The sequence below is a fragment of the Melospiza melodia genome, chromosome 6 (genome assembly GCF_035770615.1).
Source record: "Melospiza melodia melodia isolate bMelMel2 chromosome 6, bMelMel2.pri, whole genome shotgun sequence".
NCBI classification, from domain to species: domain Eukaryota; kingdom Metazoa; phylum Chordata; class Aves; order Passeriformes; family Passerellidae; genus Melospiza; species Melospiza melodia.
Window position 1 is genome coordinate 70,004,397 of NC_086199.1, and position 12,875 is coordinate 70,017,271.

The 12,875-nt window shown below is 39.1% G+C and overlaps 1 protein-coding gene across 1 annotated transcript in view; it reads right to left on the reverse strand.

Moving 5' to 3' along the window:
- Positions 1-12,875, reverse strand: part of CSTPP1 (centriolar satellite-associated tubulin polyglutamylase complex regulator 1) — a 79,246-nt gene that overhangs the window by 40,650 nt on the left and 25,721 nt on the right. The window lies entirely within an intron of this gene.

The following is a 12,875-nucleotide window of genomic DNA, read 5'->3' on the forward strand; positions in this document are numbered from 1 at the left end:
ACATAAGAAGTAATTGAATTTATTTCAAATCAGCGTAAGACCTTGCAAAACAAAGCTCCAGGCCCTGTGTGTGTATAGGGATGCTCCAGATTCATTTTTCTAACAGAGAAAGACAAAAGAAATAACAAACAAAGCTTTCATTAGCTGTATTATTTCTTTAAAAACTGCTTCCCTTAGTATAAACCCTGTTTATTTGCTGCATCTGTGTGGTGGGTTAGTGTGGCAAGGTTTTGGTAGTGGGTGAAGATGCAGGGAGGGTTTGTGTGAGAAGTTTTAAGAAGCTTCACCCCCAGGTGTGACAGAGCCAATGCCAGCCTGAACAAGAGCAACACATCCCAGGCCAAGGCTGAGCCAGTCGGTGACCATGGGAGTGCCTCTGGGATAACATATTTAAGAAGGGATAAAAAACCCCAAACTGCACAGCTGCAGCTGGAGGGAGAAGTGAGACTGTGTGAGAGAAACAGCTCTCACACCAAGGTCAGTGCACAAGGAGGGGCAGGAGGTGCTGCAGACACTGGAGCAGAAATACCCCTGTAGCTCTGGTGTGGCAAGGAGGTACAGAAATCCAGAGTGAGACTGAGCCTAGGAAGAAAGGAGGGCTTGCTGGAAGGTGTTTTTAAGATCTGGCTTTCTCTTTATCCTACTCTTGATTTAATTGGTAATAAATTCAATGAATTTCCACAAATCGTGTCAAATTTTTGCCCATGACAGTAACTGGTGAGTGATCTCTCCCACTCCTCATCTTGACCTGCAAGCCTTCAGTTATATTCTTCTCTTGATTCTCCAGCTAAGGAGGGGAAGGGAGAAAGCAGCCTTGGTGGGTACCTGGCATCCAGTTAGAGTCAACCCAGCACAATCTGCTAAAGACAGCAATGTTTAGTTACCAAGAAACAGATAACGAACATTTTACTAGCCTTCTTTTCTTTAATATTAGTTCTGCAAGATATCTTAGCTGGGGTTCAAAGGAAATGCTTGTAGAGATTACCAATTAAATTTCAGCAACCATAGATTTGTTTCTTAACTCCTCTAGTCTACTAACATTTAATACAATATTCATTTCCCTTTGCTTCGCTTTGCTTATGGGATACTTTAGATACAAAAGCTGGGGAAGATTTATAAGGGACAAAAAGCATCATGGAATAAAAAACTTTGCTAAAATGTATTAATGAACTTTACTCATGATTCTTTATTTAAGAATATTGAGTGCCAGAATAAATTAACACAGCATCATTAGAAAGACACATTTTGTTAAGGGTTTAACGTACTGATCCAGAAAACAGAAAATGTTTGAAATGCAGAGTGAAATTTAATTTTTATGTTGTCTCTCCTCAAGCTCTGAATTTAGAGCCTCAATGAAAAGGCTGTTCTACCTAAACTCCTAGTGCAAAAAACAGGAGAAGGATAGTGACCAGAAGCCCATCTGAACTACTCAAAACCACCCTGTGAATGAGACACTCTCTGCTGACTACCAAAGAAGTGCATCAGATTTTGAATTTGGGCATCAAACTTGTATACTCACAGGACAAGAGATGATGGACACAACCTGCAAAAAAGGGACATGCTTCAGCAGGTATTCCTTAGTTTTGGCTTTAGCTACACCATGCACAGATTCAACCTTCCCCTGGAGCAGCCTCTTGAGAGCAAATGCCAAAATCCCACTTTGCTGAGTTTGAGACCCAGAGTTCAGCTTTTGAACTTGTTTTTTCCAGAAAAATAGCAAGACATGACATAGCCAGATCAGGTTCTAAGCTTCATTGTTTTACTCTTTAAATGAAAGAACTCAGAAGATGGCCCTTCACAGAACAGATATGTTTAAGAAATCTTTCACTAGACATTGTATGCACCTTGCCTAGTAGACTGGACCTAAGGGGAAAGAACTGTCTGCTATTTTATAAGGTGGTCGGTCCCTTGAGGAGCAACATGCTTGAACAAGACTCTACTAGCTAGTACTTTGAAGCTAAGCTAAAACAACAAAAGACTGCAACCTCTGTATAAAAGGAAAAGAGTCTGAATTTACAATAAGGGAAGATGAATAAAGAATATACTTCAGCATATAAAGTAGTTTCTATTTTGAGCTTCTTCAAAAGGGATAAAGGGATAATCTCTTGCCAATTTTACTTTAGAAGCCAGCAACTTCTCTGTACACCAAGACTGGCTTTCTAAGTGATAGTGTTACCAGCTAAGCACCAGACTGCTTATGAGCCAAGACACTTTCAGACAGGGTACACACTTTCAGACAGGTATTGCACACACAAGAAATAACCTTACCCCCCTGAAGAGCAAAGAATTGTCAGGAGAATAATACTGAGCATGTGGTTCTACAACAGAGATGATGAACTCGATGACGTATGTTAATTAAACTGATTTCTATCTTGCTGTAAAGACTCTGTTGAGAAAAGCATGTAGCAAAGGGGGCTGCAACATCAAACTTGAAAACAGCTACAAATACATCCTGCATCATCCCACACAGCTCATGCACAGTGATCCACCTTTCTGAGTAAGATGAGTACACTCAAAACATTTTAAAAAAACCAACAGATTCTTACAATTTATGTAGACAATGTTGCTTCATACTAACATATGTGTATTTTCCTACTTGTTTCTCAGTAAAGCAACCCTGTATCTGTAAAAAATATAACTTTAGCATATAAAATTGGAGTAATATATCAAAAGGCCAAACATCTTGAACTCAGACTATGGGAACTTCAGCTAATTACTCCATTTCCCTGTCTCACTTTCTGGAACTGTTAAATGAAAATAGTACTGTCAAAAATTTTGGGAAGCTTCAATCCTTAATGTCTGAAAAATACCTGGAGATCCTTAGAGAGTAGGCACAGAAAAGTATTATCGATAATCATCATTCTGAAATTAAGACGTCACATTTGAGGTCCTGTCCATCACAGAAGAAAGCCATGAAACACTTCTCAGCTTTAAGGACAATTCTCAGCACCTTAAGGACAATTACACTTGCTCAGTCATTTCAAGGGTTTGATAAGAAAAGTTTCCAATCAAAGTAGACAGAAAAAAATAAATTCTTTCAGGAATAAGCTGCAATATTAACTGCTGGTTATCCTAATCATGTTAACTAGCATTTGCATTGCATTGTAACTTTTCACAGCACATCTATCCTTCTGCCTCTGCCAGCAGAATGAAGAAATACCTAACAGCAGCATGGGGAATGGGGATGACAAAGAAGAAATAAAGAAAAAGCTTTGTTTCTGATATCAGATAGTGATGCAGAGATAACTCATGCAAAAAGAACTGACAGCTTGACTTCTTTTCAGAAAATGTTTAAGTTATTCTGGGAATTATGTAAGGGAAATTTGAATGAAGACTAGATGAGCACTTGGAATATGCAATACCTTAACTCCAGCAGAAAGAGTAGAGAGAAAAGTGGTAACAGATAAGCAGATACCATAGCTGGAAGGAAACAAATATTTGGCAAACAGATGATCAAAACAGCGATAAATAATAAAAAAAATGGACAGGCAAAGAGCTGACTAGAGAAAGGGATGAAGATAGTTCTCAATGAGTTTGTCCTACAACACAAAGGAACTGAAGGGGAAGAGTTAAAATTCTATTCAGGACAATATTGCCTTTCCTGACATCTCTCCCTACCCTCTATGAAAATGAACACTTTGGAATCTCCCACACTTGCTTTTCCAAACAGAAAAAAAAAATCTTCTCAAATGTTTAGTTTCCTTTAGGTTTATTGTGTACTTCATGTACTCTCCAGCCCCCCCTTGATGCTATGGCTTCTTCTACTGAGAAACACCAGGTTACTGCATTACAAATATTACCCAAGTTCTACTGGAGAATCTGTACAAATTCATTACATTAGCTGATATAAATACTGACTATTTCTGGGTCTGAATCTTAATGCAGGAAAACCTCAGAGAAGACAGGATTTGATAAGTATCTATGTGAGCACTAGAATTAGCAAAGCTTTTATCCTACGGATTTTTGGGGTTTGGCTAACTTAACATTGCAGTCTAGAAAAGTGTGAACTTCTGTGTAAGCTTCTCCTGTGCCTGAAGCATTTCTAAGGTGTTTTTCTTTATACCTGAAAAACCATTTTATAAAAGTTTCAGAAACGTATCTACCTGGCAATTAGAAGGACCACAGCCCTGGATTTCAGGAGAGCATACTTTAATGACTTCAGAGATCTCTTTGGAAGAATCCCATGGGATATGCTCTAAGAGAAAAAGAGGTCAAGAAGTGATGGATATTTAAGTATCTCTTCATCCAAGATAAAGAAAGCTCCATTTTTCCAACAGAGGTTATGAGATTCATGCTTGGTAGGATCACAGAATGCAAATCACCCTGAGACCAGCTTATGAAGGAAGGTATCACAGACCGTACATTACCACAGTCATGTCCTGTGACAAATTCAAAATGGATCAAGCTTAACTTATAAATATTACTGACTAGATTTCATAACTCATTTGCAGATTACAGGTTTGCCATAGTAATACCTTATCCCCATTTCACAGCAGCAGCATATCAAAGTACTAATCATGCATGCAGATCACTTCTACTGATACTCATCTAGGATCCTTGAAAGGGGCATAACAAAGAGTAAGCCAACAATCCTTTGCATCATATACAACAACTTTATACCTGATCATACTGATTTAAACCAGACTTCAAGATGCTGACTGAGGTAAGGCAACTTTAAAAGGATCCAAGAATTTCTGTACTTAATTCAACATTACACTTTAGTCAAACATGGATATACTGAATGGAACCAAGGCCTCAAAACAAATTGCAAAGTAGGGACTTCCTGATAGGTTTAAAGTTTCTAGGATCAAATTATCTTGCCTAACAAGAAAAGGCTTACTGGAAGAGTTCAGTAATATAGTTATAGAAACAGAAATTCAGTCAGTCTTTTTAACAACACTGGGGAAAATCAATTCCTCAAAAGAAATAAATGGCACTTTCAAGCTTATTTTATTAAAATAACTGAATATAAAGCTTTTGTGAGTATAACTAATAGATTAAGTGGAAGAACAGGGGGCCAGAAATTGTAGTTGTGCATATTCCCAATGAACAAACAGAAAAAAAACTTCTAGATATAGGTCAGGTCTGAATCCAATGAATGAGATACATATTGAAGAATCAGGAGCACACTATATAAATCAGCTGAGTTAATTTAGGAAAGCTAGGAAGTGAATGTGTAGTGATGGAAACTATAAATAATAAGACCATGAGAAAGAAAAGCTCAAGAAGAATCTGGGATGAAAAATGACAAAAATTATTTGTTCAGAGATTTTTTGTGCAGCTAGACAAAAACATAGTTATTTCTCCAGTTAAAATGGTAACTCCTAGTACCAAGGCTATGCCGAAGACTTAATTACATGTGTGAAGGAGAGTCCTTACTCTTCTGCTCATGCTGAATACACATCCTCCATCCTCAGTCTTCTTCCTCAGTTTGCAGCTACAGTGCTCACAGCAGCTCAACACAGAGATGCTAGAGTTTATTCCACAGAAATGAGCACAGACACACCATCACAACACTCCCCTTATGTCCACTGCTCTGCTGAGACAGATCAACTAGGCTCAGGCTGCTGTCAGAGCAATATAGCTCTGCAACATCCAGGTCCCAAGCTAGTATTTTGAGATAGTGCTGAATTGTACCATATGGAAACACAAACCCCAAGCTTAGTTGTCTATGTAAACATTGCATTACACAGCACAGACACACACTTGAAGCCAACAGCATGGGCAGAAGTATGCTTTAGGGCTTACAGAGAAGGGATGAAGATAATGATTTCCTCACTTTAGGTGCTTTCACCTCTCAGGGCAGACTAAGAGCCAACATTGGGCTGAAAGCACATGTGGGCTTCACAGAGACCCTTCCCATAAAACCTCTTTGCAGAAAGTCACAGTATAAGGAATTGAGACAAAACAAGATTTTCACCTACTTTCTCTACCTCTCCCTTTCAGCGTCTCTGCTGCTGAAGAATAGATCAGAAAATATCATAAAACGTACTAATTAATGAAACTAAGGCTTCATAGACATTATTAGATGATCACTTATGCATATGAAATGTGCAGATCATCTTTCAAGACATGTCACAAGTGACAGAAGAGGTAGACCAAGTTTATTTAATAAAAGAAACATGGAATATTCAGAATCCCATGCCAGGTCAAACAATCTAGAACCAGTTTTGTTCCAGGGAACTTCCCCACAATTTGTAATACTAACTCTTCAAGACTACATTGGAACGTAAAAAAGTCTTAATTAAAAAAATCTATTTCAGTTGGTTTGAATAGGAATGCTGTCATAGGGATGGGAAACTTGCCAGAAGACTGCAAAGCAAATAGTAATAATAATTACCAGTTGAATTTTGGATAATTGCTTAGCAGAATGCAACAATGATTACTGCTTATTTAAATGTTTTGCTCAACTGGGACAAAAAGTAAAGAACATATTAATTTAATTTGCCAATGACACAACCAGTGAAGAAGTGTCAAAAGACACAAAATAGCCAGAAAACATTAGAAAACAAACAGAAACATTTACTGGTTTAAAAAAAAAATCTAGAGAGATACACATCTGGAATATTAAATTGGAAAAAAAGCATTTGAATATTAAAAAGAGCTGGTGTATGCTTAGAGACAGCTGAAAAGGAAATATAATACTGGGGCGAAAAATAAACCCAAAGCAGATTAGACAAGAAGGATTTTCAGGGTACTACATTTAATTTCACAAACTGCCTTGACAGAATGGCATGAACTGAATTCAGGGAGAGACTAGCTGAAGATTCCATCACTGACCCACTTCTACAAATGATTACTGCAATGCATTTCAGCTCTATGTAATGCAGACGTTTTAACTTACAATGCCTTATAGATATATCTCACCATCTCTAAAATGTAATCCTCCACTTATTTCTCCCCAGCTACAGAAATCCTTTGTCATGATACTCCAGAGTCATGAGTGCTTCCAGGCAGAGCTACATTGATAAATCATAAATAGCAACAGCTGTAACTGTAGCACGAAGGAACTATGACATGAGTAAAGTTAGAGATCAATCATTTCAGCCAAGGCTATTTCACTGCAGAATGAATTTCCAGAAAACACAGCTAACTTATCTTTAGGACATGCTGTGAGACCTCACTGATTCATAAAAGATTTCCTGCAATAACATGGTATAAAAATCTGATTTAGTTTTAGTAACAAAAAGGAAAGGAAAAAAGATTCTGATATTTACTGTGATCATCACTGTATTGTTCTAAACATTTCACTTAGCAGAGATTGGCTAAGCTAAAAATGAAGATAGTCTAAAAGCTTACAAAGGTGGGAGTAAAAAAAAGGCAGAGTAATTTAATATAAAGAATAACATATGGAAGCATTAGAATGACACTAGCAAAGAAAGGGATTTTGTAACCTCAGGAAAGTAATCTTGTCAGCAAAAATGCATTAAAATAGCATATTTCAAAACTGAGCTGGGAGAACAGTGGTCCATTTAGCTCTTTTCCATCTCCAAGTTACATGAATAACATAGATAAGACATTTCTTTAATTTTTGTAAGGAATCTAGCCCTCCTGGCAAACTGAAGTAGAATTAGTCATAGAGGCTTACCACTCTTCTCAATTCATGACATAGCTTGTGTGCTTGGTTGTGGTAAACCTCCCTTTCCACAAGCTCCAGAGACAGCTAGACTTCCAATTTCCTAATTCAAGTGTGCAGAAACAAAGAGGTAGCCATCACACCATGTGATGAATGGGAAAGAAACCTGGTCATTTTATAAGATTTTATTTCAATATGAACAGTAAATGTACCTTTTGTCTGAAGGGGAGGCAAGTGTCTGCAAAAAGGATTCTCAGGCAATACAGTCTAACATACTTTCTGCAACAGTTTTACATTTCAGTGCTAAATCTAAGGTATCAAACAACAGCTATTTTTGCTGGAAGCAGTTCTAAATTGGGGGGGGGGGGGGGGAGGTGCAAAGACAGAAAAAAGAGAAAAGCTGTTGAAAAGCACCAAAGAAAGCTGGGGCTCTAGAAAAGAAGTGCCAATGGTTCTGACTGAGCTTTCTGTTCACTTCTCAGTACATCAGGCCTGGAACAAGTTTCTCAGTGCAAAATTTCTCTAATTGGCTGGAAAGCATTTAAGGAAAAATCTTTCTTTTTAATTAAAAACAGAGAACCAACAAGACATGAAAGCCATGGGGGCTGGGAGAGGCATATGTTGACCTTATGAGGCTTCACAGCAGAACTCTGCAGGGGCCGTTTAAACTGAGAAAGCACAGTTTTAATTAAAGAGTCCTGAGGAACAGACAATTCAAAAGAGCAGGTCAGATAGATTCCAAGAGGTCAATTTAAGCACAAGCAGAGGAAAAACAAGACTTCTGGCCATTCTGCCTTCCTCTGGGAGAAATCTGTTGCTAACTGATCATTATGCTTCAACAAACACAAGCTGTCCTCTAACCACCTCTGTGAGTGTTGTGTATCATTGGTACAAGTTAAAGGAGGGCACAAAGGGTTATAGTGCATGGGGTAACAGACTCACTGCTGATCTCTCACGAGTGGAGTTCCACAGGGCTCCATCCTATGCCCAGTTCTCAACATCTTCATAAACGACCTAGATGTGGGACTCAAAGGAATACTAAGTAAGTTTGTCAATGACACTAAACTGGGCAAATCCCTTTTCTCAAGGGCAGAAAGGCCCTGCAGAGAGACCCCAACAAATTAGAGGTCTGGGCATTCACCAACCATATGAAATTTAACAAGGGCAAGTGCTGGATTCTGCACCTGGGATGGGGCGGCCCTGGATGTGTGGACAGACTGGGGAACAAGAGGCTGGAGGGCAGTGCCACAGGAAAGGGACATAGGGGGCCTGGTTGACAGAAGGTGCATTATGAGTCAGCAGTGCTCTGGCAGCCAGGAAGGCCAACCCTGTCCAGGGGAGCATCAGGCCCAGCAGCACCAGCCAGGCAAGGGAAGGGATTGTCCCACTTTGCTCTGCACTGGGGCAGCCTCAGCTCGAGTGCTGGGAGCAGTTTTGGGTGGCATGATTTAAGAAGGGCATTAAACTACTACAGATTGTTCAAAGAAGGGCTACAACGATGGTGAAGGGTCTGAAGGGAAAGTCATATGAGAAGGGGCTGAGATCACTTGCTCTGTTCAACCTGGAGAAGACACTGAGGGGAAACATCATTGTAGTCTCCAGCATCCTCACAAGGGGAAGGAGAGGGGCAAGCACTGATCTCCTCTCTCTTGTTACCAGGGAAAAGGCTTGAGGAAGACATGAAACTGAGTCAGAAGAGACTTAGGCTGGATATTAGGAAAAGGGTTCTTCACCCAGAGGGTGGTTGGGCACTGGAACAGGCTCCCCAGGGAAGTAGTAACAGCAACAGTCTGACAGAAGCAAGAGGCTTCTGTTCAAGAAGCATCTGAAAAATGCTTTCAGGCACATGGTGTGATTCTTGGGGTTGTCCTGTGCAGGGCCAGGATCTGCATTCAGTGATCATGATGGGTCCCTTCCAACTCAGGATATTCTGTGATTCTATCACAAGAAATTCTGTGACGTATTTTTCACCAAGAAATCTCAGTTTCTTGTTACTGGATCACATTCATCTGTTTCCTTCTAGTCCTGGTATCACATTCCCAATGCATGGAATCCCAGATATGCTTATGCATACTTGAAAATAGAAGTCTGCATCTTACTAAGCTTCTAAACCCACTGGAAAATCCTGTAAAATGGATCCAGCATATCACCAAAAAGAAATCCTCTTAAGAAAAAATAAACAAACAAACAATCCCCCCAACCAACAAATTTTTCTTTACTTTTTGAAGTGTAGCCATCACATTTATTGAAGCTAGTAAATTTCCCTTACTATTCAGAGACAAAAATAAAAATAAATGTAGCCTCCAAACGAAAGGACTTTAAAAAGTCAATATAATCCCAACCCATCAAGTAACAGAGCTAACATGAAAGAAAAATAACATAAAATATGCTATATTTCTTCATGAAGAGCTATTTCCCAGTAATTCAAAAGGATAAGGAATTAAGTAGAAAAGTAAGATCTACAGCAGTTTCCCAAGAGAAACAGTAATGTTAGTGCATTTCAGTTACTGTATACATGGCTCTGAACACACACAGATTGTTACATTTAAGCACTGCTTGTGTTCAGACAGATTTCTCGATTATTGGATATTTGAGAACTCATGGCTAGGTGCATCTGCTGGGGTGAATGACATGCACATTCCAAGTCCAGGCATGGTCAAGACTGACAGACAAAGCAGTAAATTTCCCTGCATCAAGGAGGAACAGCTACCAGCCAGATTAAGCAATCACTTAGCTTATTTGTGCAATATTGTCTGCTTTTCTAAAATCCTAATTACACACTCAGAAGTGAAAATATGGGATTTTATGAGTTTGTATAAGCTCACAAAATTGCATCATCTTACATCTTTAATATTCTCTCTTGCTTCCCTCCAGCCAGGGTACAAGCTTTGATGTAAGTCATTTATTAGGTGGACTTACATCCTCAGAGGGTTGGTATTTATGTCGTTTATCAAGGATACCCTCCACAGATGGAGAAAATTAAGAAAAAGCCACCACCCACTCCTAAAACATGAAATTCAAATCTGGAATGAAATGTAAAGTAACTGAGAGAGGGGGAAATAGCAGTAAACACTTCTATGATAAAGGAATAAATAAAACCAAGAACAACCTAGAAGACATGGAAGTTAGTGAATGTACTACTTCTGACAAAGGAAGACAAAAGATGCTTTCATAGTTCTTCACAGACATAAATCAATGACAAAGAATGGAGCAATCCCTGCTGAGAAACAAACCCAGAGAGAAAACTGGGGCAGATAAGAATCGTACTGTAGAAAACAAAGGGTATATTTTCATCCCTTTCTGCACACAGAAATTCCATTGACATAAAGTGGCCATTTGATGAGTAACACTTCATACACCTCACACAGGGCATCGAATGCAGAAATTCTAGTTCAGGTCTCAAAAGCAACACTCCTATGTTAGCCCAAGCTATATTGCTACTAATTTCATAGTTGCATAGTATATAACCATAAGTAGAATTTCTTATCAGGACTCCATAACTAACTTATCTCCTTATGGTGGTTTGACTCTGACCAGGTGCCCACCAAAGCTGTTCTGTCACTCTCCCCCCCTTAAACTGGACAATCAAGAGAAAATATAATTAAATGCTCATGAAGCAAGAGTAGGACAGGGAGAGATCACTGACCAGGTACTATCACAGGCAAAACAGATTCGACTTGGGGAAATGAAATTGAATTTATTACCAATGAAATCAGAGTAGGATAGTGAGAAATAAAACCAAATAAACTTTCTACTCAGCCCTCTCTTCTTTCTGGGCTCAACCTCACTCCTGATTTCTTTACTACATTCCCTCCCCAAAGTGACACAGGGAGACCAGGAAGTTTGTCACACATTGTCTCTGCCATTTCTATCTCCTTGCTCTCTTCCCCAGCTCCAATATGACATTCCACAGACACTCCTCCACAAACTTCTGCAGCACAACACCCTCCCAAGGGCTGCAGCTCATCACAAACAAAGAGTAGGTCCCTTTCATGGAGCACAGTCCTGCAGGAATGCACTGGACCAGCTTGAGTCCCCCACGGAGTGACAAGTCCTGCCAGCAAAGCTGCTGCAGCATGTGCTCCTCTCTCTGTGGGTCCACAGGTCCTCTCAGGAGTCTGCTTCAGCACAGGTTTCCCATGCAAACACAGCTAAGAAAAAACATCAAGGTCTACTCTATGCCTGAGTGTGGTAATGACCATATTTCACCCACCACTTTGCACAGGTTCAGCTTCTCAGTAAATGAGTTCAATTCTTAAGTGGCCATGAATGTTGAGTTCCTCACGTAGGTATAGTAAAACAAAAATCCATAGCAAGTAAAACTGAAATAAAAAATACTGAGGTTCTAGTCTATAATTATGACTAGAGAACCATAGAAATTGGACTAAGTGGAAGAAAATATTGACAGTAATTTATCCAAAGTGATGCATTTCTGTCTCTGGTTAGTGTAAAAAGAAAATGTATGGAGATGTATAAATATACAGCTAAACATGTAATATTTACCCAGACTAAAAAGTGAAGCTAGTGGACTTCAAAGTTAGAAAAATACACACTGAACTCCTTTTAGGCCACAACCAGAGCTTAGCAACATCCAGCTGAGCTTTTGTTCCTGTGCTTATTACGCTTTCTCTTCAAAGTACCTTGGTAATTACACTTTCTTCTATGGCCTTTTCCATACTCACATAAAACTACTAAAAGCTAAAGAGAAAGGAGATACTATGAAACTAAAACTCGTCCATTCTTTTCAACAAATCCAGGTGCCCTTCATCTGGCTGAGGTTGGTGCTGGATAAAAGAAGCCTGATGAAACCTTGCACTGAAAGTACTGCAGTGGATACTTTGCATCAGAGAGCTTCTTCTCAATTTTTCAATATGGTTTACCACAAACAGCTGCAGTTCTGCTGGATGACTTCTTCACTGTTATCTCTAACTTCCCCATAGAAATATGTCTAGGAGTATACTTTTTTTTTTTCCTGACTATGACCTGATCTCAAAACAGGTATGTCCTTACTGCATACTGTTAAATTAGTATTATATAATTTACTTCAAATCTTTAAAATATTATTCCTGAACTAAAGTAAATTATTTATTACATAACAAAGTACCTCTCAGTGGGAGGAAGGTGTTACAGATAGCATAGTCAGTTACTTCAGCAGCTTACTGCAGATTTTGCTATGTTTAACTGTGATTGCTTAATTGCCAAAGATCTAGATGGCACACAAAAGTCTTTATTCACAGTCTGGCAAACTCTGTTCATCAAAACCAGAAGTGTTGCAAAGCTTAGCCAGAAGGCAAGGTTT